The 24,884-nt window shown below is 35.6% G+C and overlaps 1 protein-coding gene across 5 annotated transcripts in view; it reads left to right on the forward strand.

Moving 5' to 3' along the window:
- Positions 1-24,884, forward strand: part of LOC308189761 (uncharacterized protein) — a 595,077-nt gene that overhangs the window by 500,999 nt on the left and 69,194 nt on the right. For 3 of the 5 annotated variants that reach the window (XR_013946581.1, XR_013946582.1, XR_013946583.1), the window contains exons 6-8: positions 2,283-2,391; positions 13,229-13,361; positions 17,349-17,546. The gene's annotated coding sequence lies outside the window, so the exon portion shown is untranslated. Of the gene's footprint in view, positions 1-2,282; positions 2,392-6,594; positions 7,616-13,228; positions 13,362-17,348; positions 17,547-17,624; positions 21,265-24,884 lie in introns of those variants that run through there. The other 2 variants (XR_013946580.1, XR_013946584.1) reach the window with 2 other exon arrangements.

Raw genomic sequence — 24,884 nt, forward strand, 5'->3', positions numbered from 1 at the left:
TCTGACAAGAAGGAAATGTAGGTTGCAAATGTTTAATAGGGCATCATTTTCAATGATCATAGTGAAGAGGATGCACAGAAGTGAATTCTTGCCTATATAAATCCTGTATAGCACCAGGCAAAACAATTGTCCTCTTGGAAAGACTAAATTACAGGATTTATTACTAGTATAATCAATAACTGCATGTTGTTTGAGGAAAAAAAAAAAAAGTAAAGATTGGGAAGTGTTGTTTGTAAACACAAATGCTTGTAAATGTAATGCTTTGTAAATAAGGAATATATGGTTATTGTAAATAGCGTCATATTTTTATTGTGATGGAATAATGTGGCTTTGCATAGCTAAGAGGAAAAGGAGGTGAGTATTTCGCAGCCCCCCTCCCCCTCCGAATAGTCCCCATCCATTTCTTTTATTTGTATTTCTACTGGAGAGAGCTGTTTTTGTATGGAGTGAAATGACTATTGTCATGAAACGACATTGTACTTTTAAAAACTGTCATTTAGACATTCATACTTCTTGCTGTGCACAAATGGCTCAGCAGTGTCATTTCAGGACAGTGTGTACTAAGGGCTGTGTGGATTCACATCAACCCTTATGGAGCAGAAAAGACTTTATGGCTGCAAACATCTACTATACTGTAGAGATTCGCTCAGTGTCTAGCCAGTGTCATTAGTCAGTTCACAAAGAAAAGACAGAGCCTGGGTCCGGTATCCTGCTGGTTCCTAATTTTGAAGTTACTGAGCAACCTGAGAAAAGGATTATTTGTGCAATGGTGTCATCTGTTGAAAATAAGGCTGTGAGAGATTATTTTCCAGCCAATTTGGAGGTTAAGCAAAATTTAGCCTACAGAAGGGTTTTTTGATGACCTGAAGAAGGAAAAAATTACTCTGAACAGAAGAATGGTCCAGGTGATCAGGTCAATATTAAAGTGTGCTCTCAGAGTCTAACTAGCCATGCATTTCAGCCATCTCATTCTTGGAAGGGCTAAGCTAAGGACCCTGTCTATCCATTGAAATCTGAGGATCAGATCAGATTGATTTGATCAAATTGATTGTTTCAAATCCTGACACAATGGAAAGGGATGAAATTAGATTTCTCAGTTATCAGTTGCAAAGAGAAAACGTCATATGTCTTTAAAATATTTGCACGAGGAATGAGTATATAGTTTGGCTAATGTGAGCTGTGGGTTTTGTTTTACTTTGCTTCTGTTTTGTTTTCCCCTGTGGTTCAGATGTTTTACAAAGGGGCATTGAATGAATAACAGAAGTATTCACCTAAAATTCTTTGTGAAACTCACTACATCCATTCTCTAAATCAGAAAGTACCATTGTTTTTCAAAACAACTTCTGTAGAAAACACGGAAGTTTTTAAAGTTTTGATCTGGGGGCCTTTTTGGACTGCTTTCATACCATGATAGGGAGAAAATACATGTGTAGATCCTCTAGTTCTGAAAAAATGCTGACTGCAATTTTCACCTGATATGTCAAACAGAGTACTGTGCTATGTGACAATGCTAAAACACCTTTACTTGGAGATACAGGATGGCAAGCATAAGTAACGTTAGATGATAGTATGGGGTATCAAGTAAGTCAGTGACAATTTTGAACATAGACAAATTGTATATCAGACAGAAGTCAACTATGTGGACTTTCTACTTTTGTCATTCTCAGAATTCCTTCACTTCTCTCTGGGTGAGTTTCTAATGAGTTAACATGTAAATTTATTTTAATGTCTTTATTCATTTTTCCTCCTGAAGTAATTTGATCCTTTTATCAGATGCGCTTTGTGAAAAGCTGATGAGGTAGAAAAGTTCATAGCAAAGCAAAATAAGTTATTTTGGTTTTGCTCGAAATTTAGAAATTTAACTTGCAAAGAACCTATAAATGTCCTCAAAAATGTGAAATTCTCTTTTCAGTGATTTATGGAAAAGATTCACAAAGCAATAAGGTCTCATTGCAATTTTCAGTAGTGAAGAAAAGGAAAGATGACTGAAGACTTATTTGGTTAACCTAAATGGAGAAAATAAATATGTTGTGTGCCCAGAAGGCTTGAAATAGAGAACACTGGAAAGGAAAGGGAAGAGAAGGAAAAAGGAAAGGGAAGGAAAAAGAAAAAGGAAGGAAAGGACCATAACTTTTAAGGACTCAAAGCAGCAATGGCTTTAATGTCACAGCTACAAAACAATAGGGTAATAACAAATGGGCATATTGGGGAAGAAAAGTCTCTTTTCTTTTGTTTTTCCCTTTGTATTGTTTGACCTTGATTCATTTCACTTACCTTTGCAGCCTGAGAATTTCGTCTGGAACAAAGTGCACACATGCACAGAGTGAATTCTGGCCAGCTCCATTGAACAGTGTGTGATGAGGAGTGGGGGAGGAAGACACAGATCAGGAGGTGCGTATGTTGGGGGGAAAACCTGGAGTGCTTCATTTTGATGTTTCAACTTGCTGTTTCAAAACAAAGCCTCCAACCCAAACAAAAACCTTCAATTCATTAGCTCTGGTACAGAATGTTTACTCTGACTGAGAATTATGTTTTGATGGAATAGGGAGGATGTCTTTTTTGTAAGGAAACATATTTTTTTTTTATTTATGTGTTTGCCCTCAATGCTGTTTTTTTTTATTTTGTTTTGTTTTGTTTTTTGTTTTTCAGTGTTTCTCAGTGCAGTAGCCAGCTCAATACAACCAGTTATTTGCACAGTTCTGCCTTCAGAAGTGATTTTACAGGCAGAACTATGCAAATCCTAATGCTAAATGCCTCTTCCTTACCTAAATGGCAGTTTAGTTATTCTTAGTAAATTGTATCATTTACTGTAGATGTAAATTAATGTAAATACATCACTAAATGTTGCAGAAGTTTACTGCAACTAAAGGTGTCATCTGGTGTATTGTGGCCTTCAGACGAGGTGCAAAATGTGAGGTACAAAAGTAGCATTTTATTACATTATCCTTAATAAGACAGGAAAATACAAAACTGTCGTGGGCAGCAATGTTAAAAATAAAAGGTGGCACCTGAAACTTAGCTTGATCAAGGCCTTTATATGAATAAGGATATGGGGTATCCTTTTGCTCAGTTATAAAGTACAGCACAAAGGTAGCTAGCTAACTAGATTCATCATTATTCTGGCAAAAAATAATAATAATTCAGAATGAATGTGTGCCATAAACTCTTTCCTGCTAAATTATCTATAAAACACTATTAAATGTGGTTTTGTTTGTGGCACCAGAACAATAGTTTTCAGAACAAGTTATGTCTGCATGAATAAAATGTTCAGCTTGAAGTTTGAGGCATGACGGAAAGCCTTGCTTGGCTTCAGGCTGTCATCTCTGTAATTGTTGAAACTACAGATTTCTATGAAACATCATAAATTCATACAGACAAAAACCTTAGGAATTTCAAGCTGGCAGTTTTGTGCACCAGAGAGATGCTATTGAAGATTGGTGCCCTAAGAAAATTTCCACAAAGAGTCACCTCAGCATGCTAATTCTGATTTTGGATGATTTAGGATGGGGATAAAAAAAAATAGTCAAAACAGAGGGAATGAAGAAAATGATTTATACTGTTGGTAGTCAGTGTGACTGCACAGTTAATCGGCTGGACCATTGCTAGTCCAGCTTAGTGCTGAACTCAAAGCAGTGAGGAATCACTGGTTCTGTTTTTCCCCATCTTGCTGACTCTGGATTTGTCCATCTTCCAAGATGCAACCTGCCAGCTGCTACCTCCACTTTCATGTTGTCTATTACAGTGCCTTTTGAGTGATGCCCCAGCATTGCTGGCTGGTAGATGGAAGAGAAAGGAGTGAGGCAGTGACGCAGCCCTTCCCTTTATCCTGTAGTAGTTCTGTCCTGAGAGAATAGGGAAGAACCAGGTTTCTTTCTTGCACTTTTCTAGTTCTAAATACATCTTTCCAGGCAACATCTGTCTTCACAACAAAATGATGATTGAAGTCCAGAGATAACACATGCTGCACTGAAATATTCTCAAAATTGAGATTTTCTTTGGTGTTTTTTAATGGCATTAAAACAGGTGTTGTGATTATTTGTCTCTAGGTGCCTCATGAATATTGTTGTAAAGGACAAAATTTCCTCTAAAGGAGATTAGAAAATAGAATAGTTTTAGGATTTATACTTCATACATTTTTCATATGAACTTCTTTTTAGTGCTTTCAGCAATCTTTAAGAAGTGGCTTTATAATTCTATGGTTCTTTGCCTTGCTCTATGAATAACAGTAAAAGAATATGATTGCAATTTTCCTGTGTGGTTTACACCTCCCATAGAAGTCAAAATACCTTCCTGTGCCTGAACTAATTCTATAGTCAGAATGTGGGCCTAAGTAAATAACTTAAATATTTTATGGGAAAAAAAATATAAAAAAATCAAAACCCACAAACATTTCCCATTTTACTCGAGTAAAAAGTGGAATTTAATTTTATTAACAAATTTATAATAGCCTGTATACTTTAAGTGATATTCTTAATCATAAATGATAAACAAAAAAATACATAAATTGGAACACAAATTAACACAAAGTCCGCGTTGCATATTGTCTAAATTCAATGTAGAAAAATGGAAATCAAAGATGGGGAGAAAATTAAGCCACGTATTTTAAATATGTGATATGAATTAAACTAATAAAAATGCCATATCACAGACTCATAGTATCATAGAACAGTTAAGGCTGGAAGGGACCTCTGGAGGTCATCTATTCCGATCCCGCCACTCAAGCAGGGATGCCTACAGCAGGCTGCAAAGGACCATGTCCAGATGGCCTTTGAAGATCTCCATTGAGGAAGAGTCCACAACCTCTCAGGGCAACCTGTGCCAGTGCTCCGTTACCCTCACAGTAAAAAGGATTTCCTGAAGTTTAGAGGGAACTGCCTATGTTCCAGTTTGCACCCAGTGCCTCTTGTCCTGGCATCGGGCACCACTGAAAAGAGCCTGGCTCCATCTTCTTTGCACCCTCCCTTCAGGGATTTACACTCATTGATGAGATCGCCCCTGAGCCTCCTCTTCTCCACACTGAACAGTCCCAGGTCCTTCAGTCTTTCTTCATAGGAGAGATGCTCCAATCTCTTGATGGTAGCGCTCTTTTGGACTCATTCCAATATGTCCATGTCTCTCTTGTACTGGGGGACCCAGACCTGGACACTGTATTCCACCACTCCACCACTGTACTCCACTGCACCCTCACCAATGCTGCTTCATATCTCATGAAAATAAAGTATGTCCATTATGTGAAAATAAGATAATAAATCAGTCAACCTGCTGAAAGATTTGATTTGACAAAGGCTGTAAAGTGGGGATAAGTCTGAAAATACATTGGAAATGGACCAGTTCAAGGTCTGTGAAATTTTACTAACTTGCTTATGCTAGAAAGTTAAATCTTAGTTGTTACCAGAAAAAAAAGAGGACTATGTATACCACTCTGTTCATAACATACAATATTTTAGCATGCTTAAAATCACCACCATTTTAATCCCAACTTTCTGTGAGAAGTGGATCCTCAGATGAACAGCAAAGATTACGATGTGGTTAATAATAAACAGCCTCCCTTCTGTCCCACCCAAACACACCCAAGTTTGGGGAAGAATGAAATTCAGAAGACTGTTTCTATGCAACATGAAATTTAATTTTCTCCTGAAAGGTAGGCCAGTTGCATTAAGATGATTCTTCATCTCATATGTGGTGATGTATGCAATGTTTCATCCCACTCAATGATTGCACAGTCTTTTTTGTTTCCCTGGTTTACAAAAGGACATGGTTGCAGGGAGTCATTTCCCAGGGCAGCTGGTGTGAGTCTCAGTGCTCAGCATGTGTCTGCTGCCAGTATACTTTGTCTCATCCATGACTCCCACAATGTCTTGAGGAAACCATTTGCTGTGCAGCTAAATTCCTGTTCCACAGCTGTTTAGATAACTTTGGCACATTTATCTGTTTACTAACTCCCAGCTGGATCAATTTGAGATATTGTGGGAGTGTGTGCCTCCCTCACCCACCCACAGCATGCCAGTTATCTGTTTTTACTTTATTTGGAAAATTATTTGCTGCATCCAAATTGTTGTGGAAGACTGCCAATTCCATTTTTTATTGGAAACCAATGTTCTCATATGGTCATAAATGTTGCCTTTTGACACTATAAATTTATATTTTTTTTTCAAAACAAGTTCATGTTTATAAAATGCAATTTATCTATAATAACTTGCTAAAAATAAATTCCAAAGCCAGTAATCTAAAGAAGGCGTAGGAAACTTTTCAGGTTTTATTTCTTGAATTAATTAAGGTTGATGTCAAGAAGCACTCCTATCAATTTAAGATGAGAATGATTTTTCAGAACTGTGACAGTATGGGGAAGTTTTCTTTCCTCTTTTCTTTTCACACTCAGTTCAAAATCAATGCCAAGCTCTATCTTTGGAATTAATCATGTGAGTTGATGAAAAATAGAACAAGCAGTAAATGTTAACATTACTACTTTGTAACACAAATTCTTCCCTTTTTAAATTCATGTCTTAATGCACCAGTAAAAGTGTAATTTTTTTGTTTAGATAAGCATTCTGTAAGTGTGAAAGTCATGTAGATTTTACATTTTTCACTTTCCAGTTTTGCTGAATGCCTTGCTGTGATTTTCTTCATTATTCAGCACCATTTCAAGTGGAGTTGACCAGGTTATTGCTGGGACAAGGCTGATTAATCCTTGAAGCAACAGTGCATCTCAGCAGTCAAATCAATAACCACAGACTGAAGGTTAGCTGTTAAATGGAATTGGACCTTCTGTTATGGGGTTGTAGATCTACACACCTCTAAGATGTTAGTGTTCTCAGTATCTTTCACTTAGAAACCTTATTTGTTCTAGCAGAGGTGAATGAATCTTTCCTCTTCTATCAAGAATAGTTGAGTGCTACATTCTTCAGCTTAAGTACATGACCCTGGGAATATTAGTTAAGTAAACAGTTAATTATCATAATCTAAAGTGTTAATAATAAAATGAATAATGACTGGCTTAAATGTTGAGCAGAACTGAACGAAAACTTTCTTTGTGGTTACAGGCCTCCATCTACACAGGGCAAATAGCAGAATTTTCATCTTCTACTTTTTCGTATAACTACAGTTCTTGCTTAAATGTCAATTTTTTGAAATATGGAAGTTTACTTGGAACTACCACCTCTCATAGATCTTTATTAGATGCAGGATAATACATTCTCTTGGAACCTTATACCCTTGTATGATATTATGATGTCCTTAATGCTATGTTTGAGAAACACTAATAGAAATAAGGGGTCAAAGGAGGGGAAAAAATAATAATAAAAAAAAAAAAAATAATTCTTCAGTCTTTTCTTTAAGTGGTAAATCCCTATTTTAAGTTACAACAAACCCAAAGGTAAGCTTTATCAGCTGCAAGATACCTCCAAAGGCTATTCAAACAGATCGGTGAAATATGGGAGAGAAATACTAACATATTATTTAATTTGGTTATAGTTCCCAAACTCTTACACAGGGAGAAGATAGGACATTACTTTGTAAAACTAAGAAGAATGTCATGAAGAATGGGAGACCATCTTTGGATTGCCCTGATTCTTGTCTGGCAGTTAAATTAAAGACACAGTTGGTATGAAGAATGAAGGTAGAAAAACAGTTAAAAATGTGTTGGTTTAATTTGTCTGTAATTCCCATATATGCTAATGGTAAAGCATATATTAATCATGGTAGGAAAACTCCAAATCCATATTGCTTTCTTCAGTTACTTAGTTTGGCAATAAAACTAATTCAGCCTGGAGAAGATAAGGCTCAGGAGCGATCTCATGAATGTGTGTATATCCCTGAAGGGAGGGTGCAAAAAAGACGGAGCCGGGCTCTTTTCATTGGTGCCCGGTGCCAGGAAAAGAGGCACTGGGTGCAAACTGGAACACAGGCAGTCCCCTCTGAACAGGGGGTGTTGCTCCAGGTGACCTCCAGAGATTCTTTCCAACCTTAACTGTTCTATTGTTTTGTGAAAACTACAGTAAGATCTTCAGAAGACTTTTCCAAGCTGCTGAGGGACAGAGAAAGCAAACCACAAGATGATTCCTCTAAACCCAAAGATTCCAAGATTTCTGGGTTTTGTTTATTTTATGATGCTTATTTCATGGTGTCAGCAGACAGTTAACATCTCTAATACTGTTTATATGGCAATGATACCTGGCAGAGAATTGACCCCTTCTGATTTTTTATAACTACGCTTTAGCTAAGAATATAATCATGTTTCCATCTAGTGTCTTGTTGAATGAGAGCAATCAGCTTGCTATGTGCTAGAAACATATTAATTCTGAGCACAAGTGTTAAGCATTGTAATTTCCAAATAAAGATTTCATAGTGATTAGTGGCCACAAGTAAAGAGACATATTTATCTGTTACTTTTAAGTCTTAACATTCCAGGAGTAAGAGGAACTATTTAAAATACAACAAAAGGTTCCAGAAAATTATTTTGTGCATGCAACTGCATTATTTGTGTTGAGTTCATAAGCCACATCAGTCCCCTCATGGAGATTTGACACTGACCAACAGTTTAACATAGGGATGTATATAGAATCTCCTACTGGACATGTTATCTAGCCAGCTTCTTCAGTTTGCTTCTCAGGAAAGCACTACTTAAGATCAAAACAAATACCCCCCTCCTGATCACAGAATCACAGAATCGTCTAGGTTGGAAGAGACCTCCAAGATCATCTAGTCCAACCTCTGTCCTAGCACTAACAAGTCCTCCACTAAACCATATCACTAAGATGCAACCAACCAACAAACCAAAAGAAACATAGACAGGATAGAATCTATTTATACTGTGGGTAAGAAGGTTTTACTCTCAGAAGACTGCTACTGCATCTACAACATGCATATAATAAATCTAAATGGGGAAGAAGGGGGCTAATAAATGTATGCATGACATTACAAACTGGTAGGTACGTTGATGGAATTTCCTGAATGAAATTAGTATTTACAATCCTGCCTTATGACAATGCAGTGTTAAAAAGTTACAGCACATGATGCTTTATTTAAGACCTGCTGTCACTGAAATCAGAAACTGAAATTCAAGATGGGATTTAGAAGCAGCCTATAAGAGGTTAGGGACCTGAAATGGCAATATTTTCTGAAAGCACAGTTCTCAATGCCTACCTGTTGAGGCACACATGAATTGCGATGTTTGGAAGTAGTATTGCATTTTTGACATGATTACTACAGTTCATAAGAACTGATTTAATTAACAGCACCCAAAATAGAACCATTCTTTTTCAGTTAGCAAAATAAAAAAGGAAATGAACCTCAGAAACCAATGAAAAGTCATAACTCCTTAAAAATTTATGCAGTTCTAATGTTCTGAATGTTAATGCAGGTTATGGTGTTAAAATAAAATAAATCCTGTCAAACCGTTCTTTAAATGAACGTAATTCGTATGCATGTGCAAGAACAGAACACAACCCACAATTCTAAATGTGATCACTTCCTCTAATTTAAAAAAAAAAAAAAAGAAAAAAAGAGTCATTGCTGTAATAGATGTTTCTGCACCTCTGGACATTTTTATAAATTTTTATAAATCCTTTTGCCCGAATATTCTTTTTATGTCTGAAAGAACTCACTATGGTGATTGAGCTCTGATTCCACAGAACATGGCGCCTTCTGAAGATTGCTGGAGTTAGTTTTGCTAAAAGTTTTTAAAAAGCAAAAAGTTTTTGATATTTACTGAACTGTCTGTTTAGTTTTATAACAGCTTAATTGCGGAATTTCTTCTTAATATTCATAGTGATGATCAGATCCATCTAAAGTTGTGCCAACACTCATATTCACTTTGTCTGCAAATAATAATTAAAACCACTATAAATATACTTGTCCATAAATACTATATGTCATGTCAGCAAGTTTTCAAGTACAAGGCTGGATGATGAAGATTGAGACAATACCTCTTGGAAAGTATATGGCAGTTTCTTAGTAAATTTCTATTGGTATTGAACATAAATCAAAAAAGGACTATGTCTTTTGGCAGCATAGAACTGATATAATAAACTGTAGCATGACAGTCAAAGAAAGAGAGTATAGGTATGAGATTGAGGAAGAGGAAATAATTGGTGTATAGGATGTGAATATTGTTGTGGGAATTGGCACAGAAACTAGACCAAGTCACCTAAAGAGGTATAGAAGAAATGAGGTACAGTATTTTACGCTTATCACTTTTATAGATAAGAGTATAATGTTAAGATAATATATAATAAAGTATATAGCAATAATATACTACAGTAAAATAATGAGAATGGAGAAGGAAGACTGAAATAAATACAAAGATAAAGAAAGATATGTGAAAAGAGTACCATGAAAGCTTGGGTGATTAAGATACCAAAGATAAGGGACTGACCAATTTTGTCAGAGGTTGATTATTTTCCAGTGAATAAATCCTATCAACAAAGGAAAATTTTGTGATAAGAAAGGGAAAATATTAAACATCCATCCCCCTTTTTCTCAGACTCACAGAGTGCATTATTGTAGTTTATTTTGAGTGTCCCCTTCCTTCTCCTTCCCCCCCATATAACCAAATAAATGGCTTTATATCTAAAATACACAGGAAAAAATCCATATTTAACAAATAATCATTCAGCACAGTTGAAAGAACTGTATACCTTGCACATAGGCATTAATTTTTTTTCCTTCCCAATACTGTGGGACCTACTTCCCAAGATGAGGACCTGCTTCTGAATGGTTTTTGAAATTTGAGACATTTTCACTTTATATTCTATGACTTCATTGGCCTTCACATCTAAATTCATAAACCATATTGAAAGCATGTTGAAGGAGATGACAGTAATGCAGAGGCATGATTTTGCTATCTGTTTGTCTATTGGTAAAATTTTTCAATTAAAGATTTAAGCATTTAAGTGAAACAAACATGACTCAGATAACACTTAGAGAAGACCAGATTGTCTAATTAAAGAGCTTAGAGAATCGAAATGCAAACCGTAAGCAGGGTCATACCCTCTTTTTCATTCTTGTAGAAATAATAAAAGCTGAAGTGCTCCTTCTCAGAGAAACTGCAGTGTAACAAGAACATTTTGTAGTTGTGCCCTTGTATCTTTCTTCAGGATAATATATATATATGTTTTTTTTTTTTTTCAAAGGTGTTTAAGATTTTGGCAGTAGGATGAAATCTGAGATTGTGAAATTTGTTTTAGAACAATGTATTTTGGTATAGCTATATACTAATTTATACCAGCCCGAATTAAGCCCATAAGGTTTGTGTAATACTCTTTTCTTGATTCATCAAAGCAAGTAGTATGTGTGTGTATATACATATATACATTTTGCTTTCATTCCCAGAGATGTATAGTCTGTGTATGTTGTGGGAAAATTTACTTTTAAAAATAGCAGCATTACTGTGGCTTAAAACGGAATTTTTTGCTTTTTTGTCTAAAAAAATTTATCTGGAAGTTCTTTAATAAAGCAGAGCTTGTTTATATGAATTATGGGAGCAGGTGGTAAGAGCAGAGAAAAATTACATTTGTAATTAAACAATTCCTAACAGGTAATTCAAACAGCCATAACATTCCTCTGAAATTGGGCAAGGCTTGTTTTCAGTTCAATTTAATTCTGTGTTTGCAGAATTGAATCTATAATTCACAGTGAAATATAGGGATTGCTGGTCCAGAAAAAATAAAGAAAAATTGTTTTAAAAAGTATACTAGGACTGAGGACTAGCACAGTTATCCCCGTGTTTATGTTCTTTTATATCCTCACTCACATCAAAAGTTTTGTTACCTTAAAATTGACACATTTTTCTTCTTCCTCTTAGGTAGGGAGGTATTATTTTCTCAGTTTGAAATGGGAAGCAGTCTCAGAGAGATTTGTGATATTGAACAACTATCAGAAAAATGCTTTTCACGGATACTGCTGTAGAACCAAGTCTGGCAGATCAACACGTATGGTAGTGGGCAGTATGGACTCATAGGAAATACAAAATAATTCAAACAGAATTGAGAGGCAAAATAATGGATTTATTTCTGTTATGCTGCTGAGGGAACTAGATAGAGAATTTTAAGAGATGAAGACACTTGGGCATTTCTTTTGGGTGGTGCATTTTACCCCCTAACTGAAACTTCAAAAATAGCCCCAGAAACCTAGACTTACTCCGCTTAACTTTAAACGCTGAACTGTGATAACTAAGCCAGTTGCCAACTTGCTCCAGATTCCTTTGAGAGTTAATGAAGAGAGCTGACCTGAGATAAGGCTGCATTACCCACTGGCTTGTTTCAGAGAGTAGAGGAAACTAAGTCATCCTCAGAACATAGAGCCAAAAGTGATGGTGATACATGTAATTAAGTGATGATTTTGTGTGTTGTTTTGTTTTTTGTTTTATAAACTGGTTTCTCTTGTATGCTTTTAAGGTCTCTGTGTCATTACTCTCTTAGAAACTCATTCTGGCATATGCTTGAGCTTGTTTTTCACTGAGAAACAGCTTTCTCAGGGATTCATTAATTTCTTAGGTAGGGAATAAAACTGTTCTTGTTAAAGAAGAGTCGAAAAAGTAGAAATATGTATACGAATATAGTGTTATAACATATCCATAACAGTTCTATTATCACTTTTAAGTCTCTGCCGTGGTGCAGCAGATAAAATATTCTTTGTTCTTCATACACACTCATTTCTGATGCAGAAGATATAGATTCATTTATAATTGCATGTACACTGGTGATAACTCCAGATGGTTTATATAACTTTCTGCCTTGAGAGCTCAAAAAAAAATCTCTATTCCAATTCAGGCTGTTAATCTTTGTAGTTCCCTGTCCTTCATGATAAAGCAGGCAGCAGAAGATATTTTCTAACATGATAAAATGTGTCAAAAGTCTGTCTTCCCTGTACATAACCAGTCAATGTCAGTTCATCGTACATAGTCTTACAGCAGCCAGTGAGACTTCTAAAATGCAGTAGTGCATGTTGCTTCATGGCCCAACATATTATCATAGGGGAAATAGAAAGCAGTTTAGTTTTGTGAGTGTGAGAAAGCTCATTTTGGTCTGGTGTCTGTCATCCATTAATAACAGGACTCAGTTCAGGATGGATGAATTCCTGCCTTTAACGACATGATTTTAGCTTGGAGAGTTGAACTGATTATTGATTTGCCCCAAATTCATGTCTGAAAACACTTTACAAAATGAAGTAAAAATGAACGTTTTGCAAAAGCTTTTTCTTCTTCTTTGTTCTTACAAATCATTATTTACAGATACTATTACAGTGCTGGGGACCAGGAACAGCCATCCATGCCTTTGTCACTGCAGGCTATTGATACATACTATTAAAAACTACATAAGACAACCCAGCTGGAAATCAGAGCTGAAGAATAATAAACCAGCTTGGTAAGTTTAGTTCCTTTTAGAAAGCACATAAAACTTGTGCACTGTTACTTGTATTGATTTTCCATTGGTTTCCAGTTAAATTTTTAGACAACATTTTAAAGCTTAAATCCGTAAATGAGTCAAAACAAATCAAATTCTCAAGGCCTCTGGCCAGCACAGAGGCACCAAGTTCACATACATGCACAAAATCCCATACAGACAGCTGATGCCATCTCAGTGTGATTTGTTATGTTTACAACAACCATTTGATAACAATTGTGGATTTTTAGATGATTTTAAAATGCATAGAAACTTAGTTAGTCTAGATCCTTCTAAAATGCATAGAAACTTAATGTAGATCCTTCTTTCTTTCACAGCAGTAAAAACCCCAGGGCAAGTTACAGGAGTTACCACTCCAGTTTTCATGATCAAAGTATTTTACAGTTACTTTTGCCAAGTGAGGGATCCAGAGAATAAATTTTGTTTAAATATCTAGTATAGAAATTGTGTAACACAGCAAGTAACCTTTAGGACTGTGTGATTGAACTCAGCAAATGTGGAACAAGTGTGTTTGCACTTGGTAAGGTTTTTCAGGAAGTTTTATGGAAATAGGTGCTATTGATATGTTTTTGCAGTTGTTTATTTACCTGTGTTCCTGGTGAGTAGCACAGAACTGAAAAAGGAACATCTTAAAAAGACAGGAATGGAACTAGTCAAGCCTTTTGCTTACTTGACAATTATATAATTTGAATGAGAATTAAGTAAGTTAAGAAAACCACCCAAATAATTGAGATCAACGAAAATCTGGACAAAAATGTATTTTGAGTTATTACAATCAAGCAAACAAACAAGCAGCTATCTCTGAGAATTAAAGATAGTGAAGACAAAGTATAGTTCTAAGGATCTTTGGAAGACCACAGGTAACATTTAAATTGCATCTGTATGATGAAAATCATTGAAACTTTGTCACAAAATGTCTTTAGAAACGGATAGGTCTACAAAATCAGCCTTTAAAGGCAAAAAATATATTTGCTCTGCTTTGACAGTACCTGTCATGTAATTGCTCATCAATATGAGAAAGGATTTATATTTTATTCCATAATTCATTGAACATTCACCTGCCAGCTGTGGTAAATCATCTCAAAATCCTGATTTTTGTAACTCCTCAGATAGGAACACAAATCATATATCTAAACATCCTCCTGACAGTGGGATCCAAATCCTGTGTCCATTTTTCTGATTCACAAGACTCCAAGCAAAACCTCTGTATGCACCAAAACTACAGGAAGCCTCAGTCCCTCTCATTTCACCCATGTGTTTGTGGAAAAGATAAGTGAAATAGTTTCACTGTCTTTGTCATTAATTTAGAAAATAGTCGTCAGCATTATCTGTATTAAACTTCTTGCTTTTATTCAAAATCACAGGATATATTTTCCTTGTTGCTTGTAAAGCAACAGTGATAAACTATTCTGCAGGGGCGCATTGCTGTTTGAGATTCGTTTTTATAAAATACAAAGTATAAGGTGCAAGCTAAATTATATAAATTTGCTTATTATTAAAAATATTATATATTAGCAATATTAATAATAGAAATATTCTGATTATTTCTCTTGTAATTTGTTAATTCCCACAGAAGAAATATGAATATTACAATGGAATTCAGTTTCCGTGCATAAGCATACTAAAGAACAAACATTTTTAAGAGTCTATATCCATTTTATAGCACTCAATAAATGTAATTATTTCAGTATGTCAAAATAACGATTAAAGACATTTAAAATGTTTTCACATGTTGATTCACTTAATTTCACTTAATTCACATGACAAAACTGTGGCAAAAAAAAAAAGTGTGGGGAGATGGGTGCTGCCTTGGATTTGCGGATTTGCTGTATAGAGGATCTCTCTTAGAAGTACTCTATTCCTCGTTTTTTTTTTTTTTTTTCCTATATAAGAAAATATTTTACTCTTTTCCAAATTATTAAAATTTTCTCTTAGGACTCCTAACATAACACTGGAAACCTAATTCTACTCAGATTAAAATATTATAGAGGAAATTCATCCATCACATTATGGTATATAACTGAAAGTCTGTGTTCTCTGTGTCTGAAGAGAAAATCTGTTCTAACTCAAAGTGCTCTTGACATTAAAACTCTGTGTTGGATCATGTGCCATGACTAATAAAAGCAAAAAAAAAAAAATCAGATACATGAGACAAAATACAACATGAACAGTTGTATTTTCTATCATTAAGTAATAACGAATCATGTTTCATGAAAACTTTGTGAACCTAAAAATATTTCTGTGCATTGTTATTAGATTAAACTGATGTCAGAGGTGGTTCTCTCAACATTTTTAAAAGCAGGTTTGGCATAAAGAAGTGCTAGCTAAAGCTTACAGTTTCTGTTCTGTAAGAAATGTTTATATTTGAATGTGTGATTTCATTTTATGAAAAAAATAAAATAAAAATGCAACTATTCTGAAAACCTTATGGTGTACGGTATTTCCAAAAATGAATATGTACCTAGGGATACCAGAAACTTTTGGATCCCTCTGGCTGCCTAATTCCTGTCCTATTGAGATGCAAGTGCAGCAAGGTTGTTGAGCAGGACTGCTGTTGAAAGTTGATGTGCTTCTTGTCTGCTTCATTTTTGTGTGCAACTGCATAGGACTCTTCGAAGAGACTGGTCCCACTGTGAGCAATAAGCTTTACCCTAACAAGAAATCAGAGCTACAGACAAGTTATGAAACCCCGCAGTTCTGTAAGATGATGTGTAACTCTGTTCCGTGACGTACAGCAGTCTTGCAGTACTCCCACTATGTTTCCTGCAGTGGTTAAGGGAATTCTTTTGCTATCATGAAGAAATTTCTTCCTTGTCAAGACCTCCCTGACAATCATGCATTTAAATTCAGCTCATAAATAAGCAGTCATAACTCTTACTGATTTGGAACGATCAGCACTTTTGTCATAGTTGAATTCAGGGCATTGCTCTTAATATAGTCGTGAGCACTTAGCAAGAGAAGCATCATACTAAGTACAGGAACTATGGAGAGCCATTGTCAGGTACTTGCTAGTAATTTATGTTTGAGAAGGGCACAGAGCCCTCCACGGTGTTAATATGCATCATACCGTGCTGCTTTGGTGGGATTCTAGTCTCACTTTACAGTCTCTCATAATTCTGAAAAGGTTCAGAGCCTGTTGATTTCTCATTAGCTGGTATTTGATTGCTAGGCCATTATATTCTTGTTTCTGTCGAGTTTTGAGCAGGCTGAAGTGACTTCATTATGAAAAGCACCATTATCTCTGATGCTAGTATATGACTATTGATTATGCAACTAGAATAAACCCCATAAAGCTTTCTTAAATATATGCATATTTTTTGAATAACTGTCCTTTTTCATAACAGTATTTTAAAAGCTCAAGACAAGTAAGTACCTGACTGCCTACAGCAAGAACAAATGCTGGCAAACCTTTGGTTTGTTGAGAGAAATGGAGGCAATAGATGGTGTGAGTCAGTGGATTGTTGTTGCAGACTATATAGCAAGTACTTAATAGGAAATATGAGTGGGTTGCAGAGTGAACAGTTTTAAAAATTGTACTTATATGGAGTTTAGCATTGGTTGTATTTGTTCTTTTTAAATTTCAGTCTGAATTAAAATGGTATCTTGACCCTTCTGGAGTTCATGAGAATTTCACTGTTGAAAGTAAGGTAACATGGATTTCAGCCTTTGTGTCTGCAATCTATTAACAGATTTTTAAAAATAGTTGTAGTTAAATTGCCATTTTGGGATCTCATTTCTTAATATACATAAGGAAATCTGCTGGTAGCAATTAAGCTGCTACTTTAGGATTAACTGGCAACATCTAAGATTATTTTTATGATGAAAATGCAGGAAAAATGAGCAGGCATGTATATTACGTCAGGTAAATATTCACCTTAAAAAAATAGAATGAACTAGTAGGTCAAATAGCAATCCCTAATATTACCTGCTATTGTCTTCTTATTAAAGAGTACCTGTTGTAACTGAACCCCACGAGATACTCCAAATGTGAATGTACTGTAGCAAAAGTGTACTGGTTTGTTCCTTGAACAAACCAAGGCCCTTTTCCTACCTGCTCGAGAGGACTCCTGAATCTACCAGCCACGTGAGGGCAGCAAAGAACCAAGCTCTAAGAGGGCTGCATGAGACATTGCAACAACTAAACAGGTCAGTGGTGTTTTGTTTTGTTTTGTTTTTATTATTATTATTATTATAGTTATTCCACTTTGTTTCTTCCTTTCCCAGCTATATTTTAGGAATGCCGTGTCAGGATGGTGGAAGGCCTACCACTGCAGTCTTTTAGAAATGACCAGACAAAGCAATGACAGTACATACCTGATTGCACTCTCTCACAATGAGGAAAGTTAATTGGTTTTCAGTAGGTATTTCCAACATTATCTTCTGATCCCCAAACAGATCGGTAGATCCTTTAGATTCTTACTTTCTTCACACTGTGGCTGAGAGGAACTGAATCATGGCATAGGAAAAAAAAAAAAAACAACACTTTTATCCTGTGGTCCTAAGGTGTGTGCAGAGCATGGAGAACAGCACTGCTGCTTAGTAGTATTTCTTCTTTTGAGTAGTATGCTGTGCTGTTTACATTCTCATGTTTGTTTTTTTTCTGTTACGTTGATTACAAAGCATTCAGACACTGTAGTCATCATTATTACGTTTCAATTCTCTGTACATACCACAAATGGGATTTTATGCAAAGTGATATCAGAGAACCCCCCCCCCCCAGCTGTTCAATGTCTTTTCAGTACAAATTTGTCTGAAATGAAAAGAATATATATTTCAGGTTTCTGTATAATTACTTCGTAGTATTCACACTTGTCAGGGGATAAACTTAAAAAGAAACGTAAGTGAATAAAATTTAGAGAAATATATATGAATGACCAGCAGGCCTCTTGTCTTTTACTAGAATGGAGAATTTCACAACAAAACACAGTGAAGTGAGCCAAAAAATGCGTCAAAATTTAAGTTCCTCTGAAACCTAAAGGTTTTGTTGTTTAAAAACAAAATATTATTTTTGTTTTAAATACTGGAATTTGGAAGCTGTATAGATTGATATGTCTATCATGCATTCTGCAGCCATTTTGAGAAAGCTGATGAAATTCCTATGCTTTGTACTTCTTCACTTGGTAGTCATCAGCCAGTATAATGCCATTTTCTGAAACCAGATTGCTGACAAATATGAACATTGCCTGAGCCATAAAATATTTGTATCAGCAGAATGTGAGCTTTTCCAGGAATGTAATTTGGCCATATACCACTAAAAGCAAGAAGCTGATCATGGTGGTCGTCTTCTCAGTCTTATGTTGTTATCCTGGTAGAGATGAGAAGTTGTGCGTCATTCCTTATATTTTTCTTATTAATACTAATATAAACTTTTTACCAAGTGACTGATGCTCAAGTAGGACATGTAGACATAAATGGTAGACATCTCTCTTCCATAGCCCACTTGCCCTACCCACTAACTCCCAACCCACATTAATCGGAATAATAATCAGAATTCTCAGTCTTCCAAGCAGTTATCAGTGTATTTATTTTTTTTTTGTCCTATACTGGTTGGTGCTGTGCCAGCATTGCTCAGCAATAGACACAACACTGGTGTGATACCAATGCTGTTCTAGCTACAAGTGCAGAGCACAGCAGTATAGAGGCTGCCATGGGGAAAGTTAACTCCATCCTAAACAGACCCAGCACAATCATCAATTCATTATCCTCTGCTACATAATATCTTGTATATTTCATCTTTAAAATGTGACCTCTATCAAAGACAAAAGATAGATTGCTGATCAGTAGATGGTGTTTTTGAGATTTATAGTCTGTGCGTGTATTTATGTTCTGCTTGCCTTTCTTCCCTCTAACAAAGTCATCTTCATTTATTTCTCAGAACAATTGAAATAGCTGCAAATATTCTTTCCCTCATGTCGAGCATATATCAAGCAAGAGGGGGAAGCCGGATACATGTATAGCAAAAGAAAATCTCAGTGGCTCTAGGTGCTAGCATGTGCATCCTACACTACAAAATTGTTATTATATATAATCATAAAGATTAATGCATATTGAACATGCATCAAGATTTGTAATGATTGCAGGTCTATTCTGGGTGATTTAACAGACTGTTGCAAAAATGTGAGTTAGAGGACAGACAAGAAATTAGTTGTAGAGTCTATATCCAAGACAGATCCCTGAAGAGATCAAGAGTACCAGCACATGAGTAATCTCATGTATACTTCAGAATGGAATAACATAATAGCAATTCAGTATATTAGTGGACATTTCCTTCAGGAATGATGACATATCACTTCTGAAAAATCAAAAAAAAACCTTTGGTACCTAAATTATACATTGGCAGATTTTCTGTAGAAGTACAAATTATTTTAGAGAGGAGGTCTTGAAAGTGAAACTAGCTATCCCTTAGTCTGATATTTGTGTTTATTTTCCAACCCATTTGTATGGTATTAGCATAATTTCTTAGCTGTATGACCATTTTTCAGTCAGTTATGTTGGCTCAGACAGCCACATGTTGTAGGCCATAAGAGGTGTTGTGCCTGGCTTGTGTGAAAATATATGGTGACAGATTTCTTTGTGGTTTTTGAGGCTTTAAACCAGCAAGGGCTTTGGAGCCTTGCCAAATTTCTTCTTATTCCCTTTCACCACATTTTCACAGAGCAGCATAGTTATGCTTTGGACAGAGTCCGTCTCCACCACTGAATGGTTGATTTTGCACCCTCTTAGCAAACAAAGCAATCTCATTCCAAGTCTTTATACTGGAATGATTAATCCTAAACAAAATAGCAGAGTAATGATGAAATAATTTCTTTACGTTCCTTGAGATGTTTAGAAATCAGTGTATTGAAAGGTATTGCTCAGTAAAAAATAAAAAACAAAAAAAATACTTCAGCCAGTTTTCATTATTAGCTAAAAATGCTCAACATTTGATTTTAAAACTTAATAACTTAGAATTAAAATGTTACATAATTTGATTGAATACACTGTTTTTTTTATAACTTTATGATGACTGACTGGGGGAAAAATCAACAAAACAATATAAATACAAAAATTGTAAGGGAAATTAGACACCACCAGATCTAGATGAGTAAAGTTATTTCCCATGTATTCCTAAATGTACCAGCCTGATTTCAAAAAGAAGAAAAACTAGGTTTTATTAAAGAAAACTAGCATTAGAAAAAGAGAATCTATTGTCTAGTTAGGCAGTATCTTAAAAAAATTTCTTACCTTTTTCTGTTTTTCATGGAATTTAACTTGAAAGATGTTGACTGATTTAAAAAAAAAAAAAAAAGTTTTTCAGATGCTGTACTGCACTGATTTCAGTGGCTTCTCTTCACTTTTGTTTATCCTGTGAGTCACACTAAAACTTAGTGAAATTCTTTAAAGCCATGTTTGAGTAGATTTTTTTTTTTTAAATATGTTTCCTGTTGAAAGTGTATTTCCAGTTCCTGTGCATTTTATCATGTGATAAAAGAGAGAGTTTTATAATGTGATAAAATTATGTAATTGGAAAAAAAAATACTATGCTCTATTGTTTAAAAATATTTGTATCTTTGTAATATTAAGTAGTAAGCTAGCACATCCATATGCCCTGTCAGATTTGTGGAATGTGTTCTGATATCTAAATAAAAAAATGCTCACTCTTTTGCCATGGATTTTTCATAAAGATATATATATTATTTTTCTGAAATTTCCTTCTCTGTCTCTTAGTGTCTGAGCATTGCAGGAGGGAACTGCTTACTTTGCGTATTTTTAAAAATGATTGCTCTTTTACACTTTTTTTTTTTTTAATAGCTTCAGCAGGTGGTGTGAAGAGCACTTTAGTGGTCTCAATATGCTCTTGGGAGAGACAAGGTGCTTATTTGCTTTGCTTTAACCTTTGGAGGGTAGTAAAGTGGGGCTCTTAAAATTTTTGTGCATGCTTTAACTGCTGTGCTATTGCATAGGGAGGAAGAGAATTTCTTGTCATTTAGTAAGGTTATTTTTTTCGTTTGTTTTGGTTGATTCCAGCAAGTGACTTTAGCAGCCTGTGTGATACTGTAGGCCTATTAAACATGAGATTACCATTGTCAATTTAGGAAAGGGAGGATTTCTGTCTAAATTGTAGCAGGATGTGAGTGTGTTACTGAGCACTGTCCAGGCTGAGAAAGTTGGGCAAAGGTAAACTGGAGGAGCCATGGAGTAAGAGAGGATTTTCAGGATTACACTAAATCCTGCTTTGTTCTGCTGCTGCCTTTCTATTTTATCAGAAAATTTTCCATAGGAAAAATCTCTTGGTTAAGTAAAGAAAACATATGGACCACGTCTCCACCAAGAGCCTGTCACAGTGTCTTAGGAAGAAGAGTACTCTTCAGAGTGCAGCCTGAACTACGCATAAATTAGCTGTGGGCAACCTGTGGGAAGGTTTGAGATTACTTCTTCATTGCACCCTGGGAAGGCTATATTGTGTCTGGCTGTGATGGTGCTGTGTTTTGGATCTGTGACCAAATCAGTGTTGATTATACAACAGTGTTCTGCATAATGCTGAACAGGGCTTGCACTGCATCAAAACTTTATCTGTTTCCTGCTCTGCCCTTGCAGTGAGTAGTCTGGGAGTGCCACCCAGTAGTCTGAGTGGGGACACAGCCAGGACAGCTGACCCCAGCTGACGAAAGAGATATTCCATGTCATATGACATTGTGTTCAGAAATAGAACTGGGGGGAAGGGTTTTTTTGGGTAGCTAGCCATTACTTGGAGACTGGCTGGGCATTAGTCTACTTGTAGGAGGCGACGAATGCATCATTTGGTGGTGGTGGTGGTGGTTTTTTTTTCTTCCTTTTTCCTTCACTTATTAAACTGTTTTATCTTTTTTTGACTTTTGCTCTTCCTATTCTGTCCCCAGTAACCATGTAGCTGGAGACTGAGTGAGTGGCTGTGTGGTGCTTAGCTGCTCACTGGGGCCAACCCACCATGGAGGCTCTGTCATATGCAGAAAAGAAGGCAGATTTCTGAATTCCTGAATCCAGAGAAACTAATAAGCATGGTAGAGACTGGTTCAGCTCAGAAACTTTTAACAATACAGAGAAACCAGTCATGGTTCACAATATTTTTTTTCTTCTTCTTTTTTTTTTTTTTTTTTTTTAGTTATCTGTTTCATGTTATTCTGTTAAGGATTTAATCCTGCAATGCTTTACTGTAAATGCATGAACAGTCTCTAAATTACAGATCAGAAGTGGTGTGCTATTTCTAGGGAGACTGTTCTGCCCTACATTCCTTTATAGACCATTTCAATGGGAAGAATGGTCCCATTTAGCTTTTTGTGGATACTTAAGCTTCCTCTACTGCTTAGTGTTCAAAATGGGGCTTTAATTCTGTTTACGACAATAGTTTTCTAAAGCAATTACCTCAAGGAAATGTCAAATTAATGTGCTACTTCATCAAATCCTAACCCTGCCAGGACTTTCTTTTCTCCATAACCATCAAGAGAGTATGGTTAGAGCTATGGAGAGCTGACAACTCTTGTCAGCTTGGGCTGCAAAGCACTGTCTTCCAGCATAGGCAACAATTCACACAAATCCCTGTCCTCAATATCTGTCATCGAATATCCCTGGTCAGAAGATAGTTCCATTAAATCACTTTTTGAATTTACTTACCATGCTCTCTGGACTGCATATGACGTTAGGTGCTTTCAGTCACGTCATCTAGGACAAGCATGACAACTACAGTATGTGATCTGGAATAACTTAATTCAAGTCATTGTAATTACAATAATAAAAATTAGTCCTAGAAAGTAAAATAAAGCATTTACCAATTGTGGCACAGGATTACTAAGATCATTCATTTCTAAGGTAAATTCATCGAACTTGAAAAAAGACTAACTGAATTTCCATCCTCAAATTTCTACTTTTAAGAACTGAGACATAACATCTTGCTGTACTCCATTTGAAGCATTTCTATTTATTCCATTTGTCATTGCCAAATCTCCCCTAGTTTCATGGAATATATTTGTCATATTTTAAGACTAAAAAATAAAATCAAGCTACAAAATATTACTTTCTTTTTTATATATGTGCAAAGGAATACACAAATAGGAAAATACAAATAGGAAAAAAAAAAAAAAAAAAAGAGGAGAACAGCTCCATGGTCTCTTTCTGCATCTCCTTCCCTTAGCAGAAAGCTGGTGTGTGTTACATACTGTAGAATAATTGCAGAAAATACGCTAAAGGTTTTGATATTGTGATTAATACTTAGCATAACTTACATATGAATTTTATAGTATGATTTCTGCTGATGTCAGTTTGCAGAACATTAAGCTGAAGTTTGTTCATTCTGAAAAATCTCCTATCAACCAAACCTAGAATTCTGTGCCTGTACAGTTGAGTCTTGTATTTCTTGGTCAGATGTTTCTACCATGAAAGCTCAGCAGTAATCAGATACACAGCTAGACCAGAACTAGAAGAGTAATAAACGCATAGGGGGATAAAGATCAAACTTCAAAGTAACCTGAAGCGGCTAAAGCAGCAGGGGTTGAAGGCAACAGGAGCATTCTGAATAATATTGAGTGTATTGCCCTGAGTTCATTAACTACTGGGAAAAAATAAACTCCAAGTACAAATAAAAACTTAGTTATTTAGTGCAGAAATGTTGCCAAAATAATGTAAGACATTTTATTAAGGCATATTTATTTTTGTTCTCCCCTACTATGATTCCATTTCCTCCCCACATCTTTATAGCTTCGAAGAAAGAAAGGGCTTAGTTTATGCTTCTTGAATTATGCTTTCTGACAGAGGCATATAATAGAAAAGCACGCTTTTGACTAGTAAATGCACAATATTCAACATGTGAGAACAATAAATCATCTCTAAGAGCACAACACAGGAGAGTAGTAAGCTGCACTCCTGAATACTGGACTAACACAGCTACTCATCTAGCCAGGCAGTCATTACATTCCCCTTCTCCTTCATATGTTCAGAGGACACAGGAACGTAACCAGGACAGCTAAGGAAGTGAAAGGTATGCCAAAGATGACGTGTTGTACAGGGTATCATCTTTACCCAGTAATGAAATAATATGTATATTTTAAATATATAAACTGAGCCAAGCTGACTCATTGTCACTGTTAGTATAGTGTCCACGTTAAAGCAAAAAGTGCATCAGTACAATATAAAAGTAGGCAGAACTGAAGTAAATAAAGCAATTACAACAGGTAAAATCTGATGGGAATCATAAAATTTGCATGTATAATATGTAATGAAAAGGGAACTGGCTTTATCTATGCAATTCAGTAAATTAGAACTGATGGCATGGTGATTTGAGGATCAATTAAATTTACAGTCTAAGTAGTAATAAGAAAGTAATATCGATCAAACTGGGTTAGTATCTTTAGCTAGCAGTGGCCATAAGCTGATAACCTAGCAAAACGTGTAGGAACAGACCAAGTTATATGACTCCCCCAAATGCTAATCAGTTGCTATTCAGGAATTTCCTGAGCTAAATGTGATTGCTCT

The sequence above is a fragment of the Anser brachyrhynchus genome (assembly GCF_964034855.1).
Source record: "Anser brachyrhynchus genome assembly, chromosome: 2".
Taxonomy (NCBI): domain Eukaryota; kingdom Metazoa; phylum Chordata; class Aves; order Anseriformes; family Anatidae; genus Anser; species Anser brachyrhynchus.